This window comes from Lynx rufus, unplaced genomic scaffold (assembly GCF_022079265.1).
Source record: "Lynx rufus isolate CCGP_SWC_20201006 ecotype Redwood Valley unplaced genomic scaffold, mLynRuf1.p SCAF_3, whole genome shotgun sequence".
In the NCBI taxonomy this organism is placed as follows: Eukaryota; Metazoa; Chordata; class Mammalia; order Carnivora; family Felidae; genus Lynx; species Lynx rufus.
Window position 1 is genome coordinate 145055146 of NW_025814845.1, and position 12209 is coordinate 145067354.

Consider the following 12209-nt stretch of genomic DNA (forward strand, 5'->3'; position numbering starts at 1 on the left):
TGTACTACTGCATACTGCCTATGAAGGGTGCTGTAGAGCTTCCCATCTTCAATTGCAAGCTCTAGGGGAAAAAAAGCAACCAGAGTCCCCCCAAACTTGGAGCATTGCTCATCAGAGCTTATTTGAAGTGTTGTAGATGTGTTTTCTACCTATTAATGCCCAGGGCCAGGGGTAAATTCCCCCAGCAGGTGTTAGACATTGGGTGTGTTTTCCAAGAGACTAAGCACAGGTCCAGCTGCCCACTGTTAGGAAAATTTGCTAAGATATTTGCAGGATCCTCATGTTAGTTAAGGGCCTTAGTCAACAGCCGGGATATGTAAGTGGCAACCCCCGCCCAAGTTACGGGCTACCAAATAAAGGTGTCAAGCAGTGCCCTTAGAAGAAGATAGAGGGGCGCCTGGGTGGCGCAGTCGGTTAAGCGTCCGACTTCAACCAGGTCACGATCTCGCAGTCCGTGAGTTCGAGCCCCGCGTCAGGCTCTGGGCTGATGCCTCAGAGCCTGGAGGCTGTTTCCGATTCTGTGTCTCCTTCTCTCTCTGCCCCTCCCCCGTTCATGCTCTGTCTCTCTCTGTCCCAAAAATAAATAAACATTTGAGAAAAAAAAAAAGTTTCTAAAAAAAAAAAAGAAGAAGATAGAGACTCCCCTTCCCTGACCACTGTGCTTGTAGTTAGCACTGGGAGTGAGTTCTGACTAATATGGTTGGGGCATCCTCACTTGGAAGGACATGGCCCCTCCCAAAGGCAAATATGTCTGGGGCCTGCATTCCCTCTGTCACTGCATACCTTGCTGCTGTTGCGCTTCATTCCCCACCCTTTGCGACATTGTGGGGTGAAATAAGATCTAATGGCCCAATATAAATGGCCTGGGCATCTGGCACCTGCACCACCTAAAATGCCCAAGGAAGCTAACAAGCTCCTCACTAAATGCAAAACACCCACGGAAGCACTTTGGTTGCTGCTCAGCACCCCGTGTACCAAGTTGTCAAATGTTGGTCTCTGCTCTTGGGGTCTTGGGGCCATCCCCAATGATCTTGCTGCCATTGTGTTAGTGGAGGTTGATTCTAATCCCAGTAAGGTTGGGACACCCTGGAGAGGGAAGCAGCTGCCTACTAGAGTCTGGTCACTGGGTACATCCACCACAGATCTTTCCAGTAAGGTTTGTCATGGTCAAATCCATGGGAGATAATAGAAAATTAGGAACTGAAACTTGAAATCCAGCAATTATCAGACACCCTTACCAATCACAGAAAGACACTACACCATAATCTGAGTCTGATGCAACACCTACATGACTCACTGCATAAATCAAATGGTGACAGATAAACGACTGACATTAGAGTCCTGGTGGCTGAACAGGATGGAATCTGTACACTACAACTTGCATGCACACTACAACTCAGGACAGCTACAGGCCAACCTCGAAAGTGGTTTCATAAAGTGCATAAGTCATAGACAATAGCTAAAATTTTTCAACAAATTCTCATGTTCTCAGGTCCCTGATTAGTCCTCATAGCTCTAACCACTCACCTGGGAGCAATGGCTAAGAATGGGATTTCAAATGGGATTTCAAACTATTCATCCTAAGCCTCACCATTTTTGCTTTAAATGTTTTACAATACCTTCAGAAAACAATATCTATGTCCTTTAGCATATGTGCTACCCAATAGATTTTATTCCTGATGCCAAAGCATCACAGAACGAATGCTTCAGAGTTTAGCTAAATTATTCCATAATATTGCTGCCTCCACTCACATCTATTTTGTATGGCCAAGTGGCCTCGAACTAACCATAGCCCCTCTAGTGCCTGTGCTAGATAACTGCCAACTCACAAATGAATGTAAGTTCCTAATGTAACTACTCTTCAATGGCCCTTGTGATAGCCTCCCCCACCTCCCAGGGCCTTCCTCTTGTGCACCCCTCAGATAAGAGCCCCCACAAAACACTGTTCTCTTTGGTTTGATCAACCCAGTCTTCACTGGGAACCCCAAATAGACCCTAAGAGGCAAATGACCCAGGTCCTTCTGTGCTCTCTGCCTGCACCCTGCCTTGACTTCCCTGCATGGCCCCTCAAGGTAGCATGCCATGTACCTCCTCCAGGAGTTGTGAATAATAAACTATTTTACTTCTCCTTGTGGTCTTTTGTTGAACTACTGCTCACTAACACCTCGTGGTTCTACTTAACAAATGTTAACGTGAAGCAACATAATTAACTGTACAAATAAAAATTTAAAAGTGTGCATATTGGTAATCTTTCAAACTTTGCATAAGCCCAATATTTTAGTAGGTTTCTATATTTAGGGAGAAAAAATGTGTGGTAGAGAAAATGGATGCTGCTGGAGTAGATAATTCTACCCTGACATTTCGTAAATTCATACCTGAAGTTATTTAGAAATAACCCATACTTTAAATAGGGTTTAAATATTAAATTATTTAAATATTTATTAAATTAAATAATTTAAATAATTTAATTTAATAACTTTTATTTAATTAATTTTTAATTTTTTATTTAATTAAATTTTATTTAACAATTTATTTATAATAATTTTAATAATAATTTATAATAAATAATAATTTATATATAAAATATATAATATAATATATTATATATATTATATAATATAATATATATAATATATTATAATATTAACCTGAAGTTATTTGGAAATAACCCATACTTTAAATAGGGTCATTAGTAGATTTATTAACTATCAATTCATTTACTTAAAAATGACACTAGGCTGAATTTTAATGCCAGAAAATTTTTGCACTACTTTCCCCAAATTCTCTTTTCCTCTATCTTTCAGAGTTAGAGTTGACCAGAAGAAGCATTTGTGTGACATTTGAAGGGCAGAAATGAAGCAACAGTAATTACTCCTGAAGATCTTCAGGACCAGATATACTGAAGGGGAATTGTAGAACTGTTCAGCATTTCACCTGTCCTTGCTCTTCTCAATGTATCTAGCTTTCTTCACAATTATTGGTTTTGTTAACCAATAGCAGTCCCATCTCCTTGAAGAGATGCTTGAATAGGGACCCAAAGACATTGTGCCTCCTCAAGAGTCTTTAGGCTTCCATTGACCTCTCCATGGGCTTGTATTTTCCTTTCCCCAATTTTGCTGCTTGATACGTATGGTTCTGACTTGTTTGCCTGTTTCAGAGGACTTGTTTATTGCCTCCTCCTCTGACTTTCCTTCTCTCCCTCAAAAATTTCAATTCTTCTATCTCCTCCCACAATTATTTCTTCTAATAAATAAAAATAATCCATAACACTCATAATGCTTGGCTTCCCTGACTGAGCCCTGACTGATAAAGAAAACATTAGTTGCTTAGGTTTTTGCTATTTACTACAATTTCATCCTGTAGTTTATATTATGTTGCTTTAAGCAATTACCTCCATTTTCACACTGTGATAAAAAAGAAAATGAGAAAATCTACTGGTATGTAATTTTATAATTGGGTAGTATGTTTTTTAATTAATATTTTTCATGGTACCTGTCACGGTAATTAAATAAGTTAAAAATAAATAGTTGATTCATTTAATAATAACTCAGAAGTGATTAATATTTCACTTCATTTGAAAAAAGTGGAACTCTTCCAAGAACATAAAAATAAATAAAATATATGACATTAAATAAGATTTGTTTGGCTTACCATATGTATTATTACTTGTATTGTTAAGTGTGCATGTCAGTGTGGGCTCCTGTGTGAAAATTTAGTTAGTTGCAAATTTGGTCAAATCAAGGCCTTCATAATGGCTACCTCTTAGGATCTAATATAGTTGAGACAAGTTTTCTGGAAACATGATGGCACAAACTCCTAATTTAAAAAATATTTAATAATTTAATAATGGTAACTATTTTTTCAAACACACATTTAATAATAAAGCACTAAATTCATGTCATTTACTCTAAATATTTTTGAAATTAATAAAAATATCATTCATCATAAATTACTTCTAATAAAAAAGGAGCTAATATTGTACACTAAAAGTAACAAAAAATGGGTTGGGCTTGACTATATTATGAAAAAGATTTCTCAGTGGAAATATATTTCTGTGTAGCAAAATACTGTATTTAGTCACAAAATTGTTAAGCTCAGGTTTTCCTATCATAGTACTAGTCTAGGGTGCCTGGGTGGCTCAGCTGGTATAGCACATGACCTAATCTTGGGGTCATGAGTTTGAGAGACACACTGAGTGTAGAGTTTACTTTTAAAAAACAGTTCTAGGGGCGCCTGAGTGGCTCAGTCTGTTAAGCATCTGACTGCAGCTCAGGTCATGAGCTTGTGGGTTTGAGCCCAGTGTAGGGCCCTGTGCTGACAACTCAGAACCTGGAGCCTGCTTCAGATTCTGTGTCTCCCTCTCTCTCTCTCTGCCCCACTCCTGCTCGCACTCTGTCTCTCTCAAAAAATAAATAAACATTAAAAATTTTTAAATTAAAAAAATAATAGTTCTAACCTATTTTTCTTTACTTTTTTTCATGCCTCTTATATCAAAATTAAGAAATTCTCATTGAAAATTTATATTATGGTAATGTCAGTAGTGGAGAAGGATATCAGTAGGAAGTCCCAGACTTTATTCCCTCACAAAATTACTAGTTTAACAACGACATTAAGACCAAAATACTTTTAGGAGGTGTTGAGAATACTGTAAGAAGTTGCAAACCCCAGATGAGCACCAAACTGACACCAGTCATATTGGAATAGGTAAGAAAAACAATTTCATTTTCCCCACCTCACCCCTGCTTCAAGCTAGCACAGCTCAATACTGAGAGATATCTCCTAAACCTATAATTTCTCACAGGGAAAGCAGAGGTAAAAGTGAAACATCCATCCAACGTACTGGGCTTTTGGTTCACTTCCTCAGTGGCTGGTTTCTGTCTCACCTCACATGAACACTGGTGGAATCTGCATCATTTGGTAGGGGTATCAGGGAACAAAGGAAAAAGAATGGATGTTTTACTGTTTGAGAAACTTGCAGAATCACTAGCTGAGACAAACGGTGAGGTCTTTGTCAAAGCCAATTCATAAAGAATGGCAGAGTGACTGTTTCTTCAAATGTGCAGATACCAAAGTAAAGCTACAAGGAACATGAAGAATCATGGAAACATGATAAAAATCAAAGGAAAAAGAAATAATCTCCAAGTACCTACCCTTACATAAATAGAGATCTATGGATCTCCTGATTAAAAAAAACAACAAAAAAAAAAAAAAAAAAAAGAAACAACTCAATAATCTCTTCAGGTAGCTCAGTGAGTTACAAGAGAACATAGACAATTAAGTGAAATTATGAGAGAAATACATGAACAAAATGAGAAAGAACATATAAAATGAGATAGAAATTATAAAAAGGACCAACAGAAATCCTGGAGCTGAAGAATGCAGTAACTAAACTAAAAAATTCAGTTGAAGGCTTCAGTAGCAGACTTGATCAAGCAGAATAATGAAGAAAAAAAAAACTTGAAGAAAGGCACTGAAATTTTCTAGTCAGAGGAAAAAAATGAAAAAAAAAGAAAGAAAAAAGAACAAGAGTAAAGAAAGCCTAAGGGATGTATAAATTGCCATCAAATGAACTAATACATGCAGTATGAAAATATGGGAAAAGGAAGAGAGAGAGAAAGGTATAGAAAGAATACTTAGAGAAATAGTGGCTGAAAACTTCCCAAACCTGGAGAGAAACTTGGGTTTCCCCAAACCCAGACCCATTAAGCTCAAAAGATTCGCAATAATATGCACCTAAAGAAGTCTACACTTAGATACATTGTAATCAAATTTTTCTAAGTCTAGGGCAAAAGAGAGAATTTTGAAAACAGCAAGAGAAAAGCAACTCCTAGTATAAAGTGAACTCCTATCATAAAGCCATCAGTTAGTTTATCAACAGAAATTGTGCAGGTCAGCAGGGAGCAGCAGGATATATTCAAAGTACTTCAAGAACAGAACTGCCAACCTAGAAAACTATATGCAGCAAACCTTCAACTATAAAGAGGATATAAAAATTTTCCCAAACAAAAGCTGAGGGAGTTTATCATCACTAAACCTGATTTACAGGAAATTCTTGAGAGTTCTTCAAGTTGAAATTAAAGCATACTAAACAGCAACACTAAAACCAATGAAAGTATAAAACTCAACTCGTAAATATAAACATACAGATGAATACAGAATACGGTTATGTTGTAATGGCGGTTTGTAAATCACTTCTAATCCTAGGATAAAAGATAAATGACAGAAATATTATGAATAACTATAAGTACAAAAATGTTAATGGATATATAACATATAAAGATGTAAATTATGACATCAATAACAAAATAAGAGAGGAGAAATAAAATTCTAGATTTTGTATCTGATTGAAGGGTTACCAGCTTAAAATAGACTGTTAGAAGATGTTTTATATAAGCCTTATGGTATCCACTAGAAAATATCTATAGTAGTTACATACATACACACACACACACACACACACACACACACACACACACAGAAAGAGAGAAAAAAATCAAAGCACGTCAATTAAAAAATCAATAAAACGTAAAAAACAGTAGGAAGAATGGGAAAAAAGGAACAAATAACTACAAGACAACAAGAAACAATAGTAAGTTCAATAGTAAGTTCTTATTTAATAATAATTAAACTAAATCAATTAAACATCCCAAAAGACAGAGTGGTTTCAATGGATAAAAAATAAGATCAAACTCTGTTTAATACAAGAAACTCTCTTTACACTTCAGGACACACACAGGCTGAAGTGAAGGGATGGAAAAAGATATCAAATGCAAATGCTAACCAAAAGATAACAGAGGTAGCTATATTTTTATTGGACAAAATAGACTTTAAGTCAAAAACTGTCACAAAAGAAAAAAAAAGTCATTATATAACAATAAAAGGATCAATTCATCAGGAACATATAACAATTATAAATATATATATCCCAACAATAAAGAATGTAAATAATTTTTAAAAATTGATCTGAAAGAGAAATAGAAATGAAATAATAGAAGACTTCAATACCTCAGTTTCCATAAGGGATAGATTATCCACACAAAAACCAATAAAGAAACAGTGGAGTTGAATAACACTATAGACCTAGTAGACTTATCAGACAAATATAGAAAATTCTACTCAACAGCAGAATATACCTTTTTCTCAAGCATACATGCAATATTTTACCGATAACACATTAGGTTTTAAAACAAGTCCTAACAAATTTAAGAAAGTTGAAATCATACCAAATATCTTTTCTGACCACAGTGAAATGAAACTAGAAGTCAATAAAGGAAGCAATCTAGAAAAGTATTACAAATATATGGAAATTAACACATTTGAACAAACAATGGCTAAAAGAAGTATCAAAGGAATATTAGAAAATATCTGAAAACAATTGAAAAGGAAAACAAAACATACCCAAACATGGAGTGTTGCAAAAGCAGTACCAAGAGAAAAGATGATAGCAAAAAATACTTACATTAAAGAAGAAAGATCTCAAGTCACCTAACTTTATACCTCTTGGAGCTAGAAAAAGTACAAATGAAGGCCAAAGTTTACAGAAGGAAAGAAATAACAATGGTAAGGGCAGAAATAATGATTTAGAAAAAAAAAACACAAGAAAAATCAAAGAAACTAAGTTTGTTTTTTGAAAATGTAAACAAAATGACAAATCCTTAGACTAGACTAAGAAGACTCAAATAAGTAAAATCAGAAATAAGAGAAATTATAGTTAATGCCATACAAATTTTTTAAAAAGATCATAAGAGGGGACTATGGATAATTGTATCCTGACAAAGTATATAACCTAGAAGAAATGGATACATTATCAGAAACATATAACCCACAAAAGGTAAATCATGAAGAGATAGAAAATTTGAACAGGTAACTGATAATAGAGATTGAAAGAGTAATCACAAATTTCCCAACAAATAAAAGCCCAGAACCACATGGCTTCAACAGTGAATTCTACCAATTTTTTGAAATATCGAAGTAACTATTTTCTAACTATTGAAAAACATTGAAAATGAAGACATGCCCAAACTCCTTTTATGAGGTCAGCATTAACCTTATACCAAAGCCAGAGAAAGAGACTATAAGGGAAATTATTTGTTTATTTGTTTATTGGTTCATTCATTCATTCATGGCAATATATCTGATAAATATAGATGCAAATATCTTTAATACTACCAAACTAAATTCAACATCACATTAGAGAATCATACACCATGACCAATTGGGGTTTAACCCAAAAATGGCTCAGCATATCATATTAATTAATGTGACACAATATATTAACACAAAGAAAAAGTCACATGACTATCTCAATAGATGTAGAAAAAGTATTTGCAAAACTCAACACCTTTTCATTATAAAAACTCTTAAGTGAATTATTTGGCATGTGTGTGTGTGTGTGTGTGTGTGTGTGTGTTCTTTATGTATTTTGGATATTAACACTTTATTGAACATGTCATTTACATATTCTCACACCTGGTAGGTTATCTTTTAGTTTTGTTGATTGTTTCCTTTGCTGTACAGAAACTTTTCATTTGATGTAGCCCCAATAATGTTTTTGCTTTTGTTTCCCTTGCCTCTGGAGACATATCTAGAAAAATGTTCCAGCTGATGTCAGAGAAATTACTATTTGTGCCCTCTCCTAGATTTTTATAATTTTAGGTCTCATATTTAGGTCCTTTACCCATTTTGAGTTTATTTTTGTGTATGGTGCAAGAAAGCAGTCATTTCACTCCTTTGTATGTAGATGTCCAGTTTTCCCAACACTATTTTCTGAAGAGACTGTTTTCCCCGTTGCATATTCTTGTCACTTTTGTCAAAGATTACTTGACCATATAGTCATGAGTTTGTTTCTAGTTTTTCTATCCTGTTCCATTGACCAATGTGTCTATTTTTTCTCCAGTGCCATACTATTTTGATTACTACAGCTTTGTAGTAGAACTTGAAATCTGGAACTTCTATAATACCGAAAATACAAATAATCCAATTAAAAATGGGCAGAAGACATGCACAAATATTTCTCCAAAGAAGACATCCAGATAGCCAACAGACGCATAAAAAGATGCTCAATATAACTCATCATCAGGGAAATGCAAAACAAAACTACGAGATATCACCTCATGCTTTTCAGAATGGCTAAAATAAAAAACACAAGAAACTACAAATGTTGGTGAGGATGTGGAGAAAAAGGAACTCTCGTGCACTATTGCTGGCAATGCAAACTGGTGCAGCCACCATGGAAAGCAGTATGAGGGTTCTTCATGAATATTTACCCAAAGACTACAAAAACACTAATTGAAAAAGATATATGCACCCTTATGTTTATTGCAGTATTTGTAATAGCCAAATTATGGAAGCAGTCCAAGTATCCATCGATAGATGGGTGGATAAAGAAGTGGTATATATACACAATGGAATATTATGCAGTCATAAAGGAGAATGAAGTCTTGCCATTTGCAACAACATGGATGGAGGTACAGAGTATAATGCTAAGCAAAATAAGTCAGAGAAAGACAAATAACATATGATTTCACTCATATGTGGAATTTAAGAAACAAATGAACAAAATGAAATACAAATGAGCAAAGGGAAAAAAGAGAGACAAACCAAAAACAGACTCTTAGCTATAGAGAATAAACAAATGTTTACCAGAGGAGAGGTGGGGGGGAGATGGATGGAATGGATGAGGGGGAGTAAGAGTATACTTACTCAGATGAGCACTGAATAATATATAGAAATGTTGTAAACCAGAATCTAAGATAATACTGTATGTTAACTGTACTTTCATTTAAAAAATCTCTTAACAAAATAGGTATGAAAGAAATATGCCTCAAAATTATAAAGACCATATATGATAAGCCCACAGCAAACATCACTCTCAACATTGAAAATATGGAAGCTTTCCTTTTAAGATCAGGAACACCCCAAAATGCCCATTCTTGCCACTTCTAATTGATATAATACTGGAAGTCCTAGCCAGAACAATTAGGCAAGAACAAAGATTTTCTAGAAACATTCAGTTCAGAAATAAAATTGCCCCCCTTATTTTTTTTTGCAGATGGCATGGTCTTATGTGTAGAAAACCCAAAGTTTCTACCAAAAAACAGAGCTTATAAACACATTTAATGACTTTGAGTCAGTTTAAAAAAATCTATTTCTATGCACTAAAAATCTGAAAAGAAAATTAAGAAAACAATCTCTTTTATAATAGCATCAAAAAGAATAAAATGCTTAGGATTAAACTTAAACCTAGATTAAACAAAGGATATGAAAGGCTGGTATACTAAAAAACTACAAAATAGTGATAAGAGAGTGAAAGAAGAAACAAACAAATGGAAAGACATCTTGTGTTCATGGGTTGGAAGAGTTAATATTGCAAAAATGTCTACACCACCCAAAGCAACCTACAGATTATGTATAATGGCAGTTTAAATTTTTTTTTAACTTTTTATTTATTTTTGAGAGAGGGAGAGACAGAGCATGAACAGGGGAGGGTCAGAGAGAGGGAGACACAGAATCCGAAACAGGCTCCAGGCTCTGAGCTGTCAGCACAGAGCCCGACGCGGGGTTCAAACTCACGGACTGCAAGATCATGACCTGAGCCGAAGTCGGCCGCTTAACCGACTGAGCCACCCAGTTGCCCCCTTAATGGCAGTTTAAAAGAAATTTTATAAATCATAAAATTCATATTGAACCACAATAGACCCTAAGTAATCAAAGTAATCTTGACAAAGAAAAAGGCTGAAGGCTTCATACTTCCTGATTTCAAAATATTTTAAAAAGCTACAGTAATTAAAACAGCATGGTACTTGCGTGAAATCAGACATATGGACCAATGGAATAGAATAGAACCTAAAAATAAACCCACACATATATAGTCAATTGCTCAAGTTTGCCAAAAATATACAGTGAGGAAAGGATAGTCTCTTCAACAAACGGTTCTGGGAAAACTGATTATTCACATGCAAAACAATGAAATTGGACCTTTATTGTATATAATACACAAAAAATAAACTCAAAATGGATTAAACATTTAAGTGTAAGACCTTAAATCATAAAGCTCCTAGAAGAAACACAGGGAGAAATGCTCATTACCTTGTTCTTGGCAATATTTTCATAGATATGACACCAAAAGCATGGGCAGCAAGAACAAAAATAAGTTGGACTATATCAAACTAAAAAGCTTCCAAACAAAGAAAACTATCAACAGATTAAAAAGGAAACATATAAAATAGAAAAAAAATATTTTCAAACCATATGCCTTTAAGAGGTTAATACCTAAAATATGTAAGAAACTCCTACAACTCAATAGCAAAAAACCAAATAGTCCAATTAAAAATTGGCAAAGGACCTGAATAGACATTTCTCCAAAAAAAAAAAAAGACTTAAAAATGGTGAATAGGTATATGAAAAGGTGCTCATCACCAGGGAAATACAAATCAAAACCAAAATGCGATATCCATCCTAACAGGTGTGAGGTAATATTATCAAAAATACAAGGCAGTAAGTGTTGACAAGGATGTGGAGAAATTAGAAGCCTTGTACACTGTTGGTGGGAATGTAAAATGATGTGACCTTTATGGAAAACAGTACAGTGATCAGAGATTCTTCAAAAAGGAAAAAATAGAACTATCATATAATCCAGTAATCCTACTTCTGGTATCCAAAAGAATTGAAGTCAAGATTTTGAAGACATATCTACACTCCTATTTTTATTCTAGCATTATTCACGATGGCCAAAGATATAGAAACAACCTAAATGTCCACTGATGGCTAAATGCATGATAAAAATGTGGTATATACTCACAGTGGAATATTATTTAGACTTGTAAAGAAAGGAGGGGCGCCTAGGTGGCTCAGTTGGTCAAGCATCAGACTGTTTCGACTCAGGTCATGATCTCACAGTTCATGAGTTTGAGCCCTATGTGGGGCTCTGTGCTGACAGTGAGCCTACATTGGATTCTCTCTCCCTCCCCCCACCCTACCTCTCTGCCTTTCCCATGTGCAGGTGCTCTCTCTCTCTCTCTCTTTCTCTCACTTTCTCTCACTCTCAAAATTAATAAACTTTTAAAAAAAGTTTGCAAGTAAAGAAAGGAAATTCTGCTTGCAAAAAAATGGATGAACCTGGAGGATGTTATGGTAAGTGGAAGAAGACAGGCACTGATGAACTGTATGACTGTGTGACTCCACTTATATGAGGTATTTAAACTTGTCAA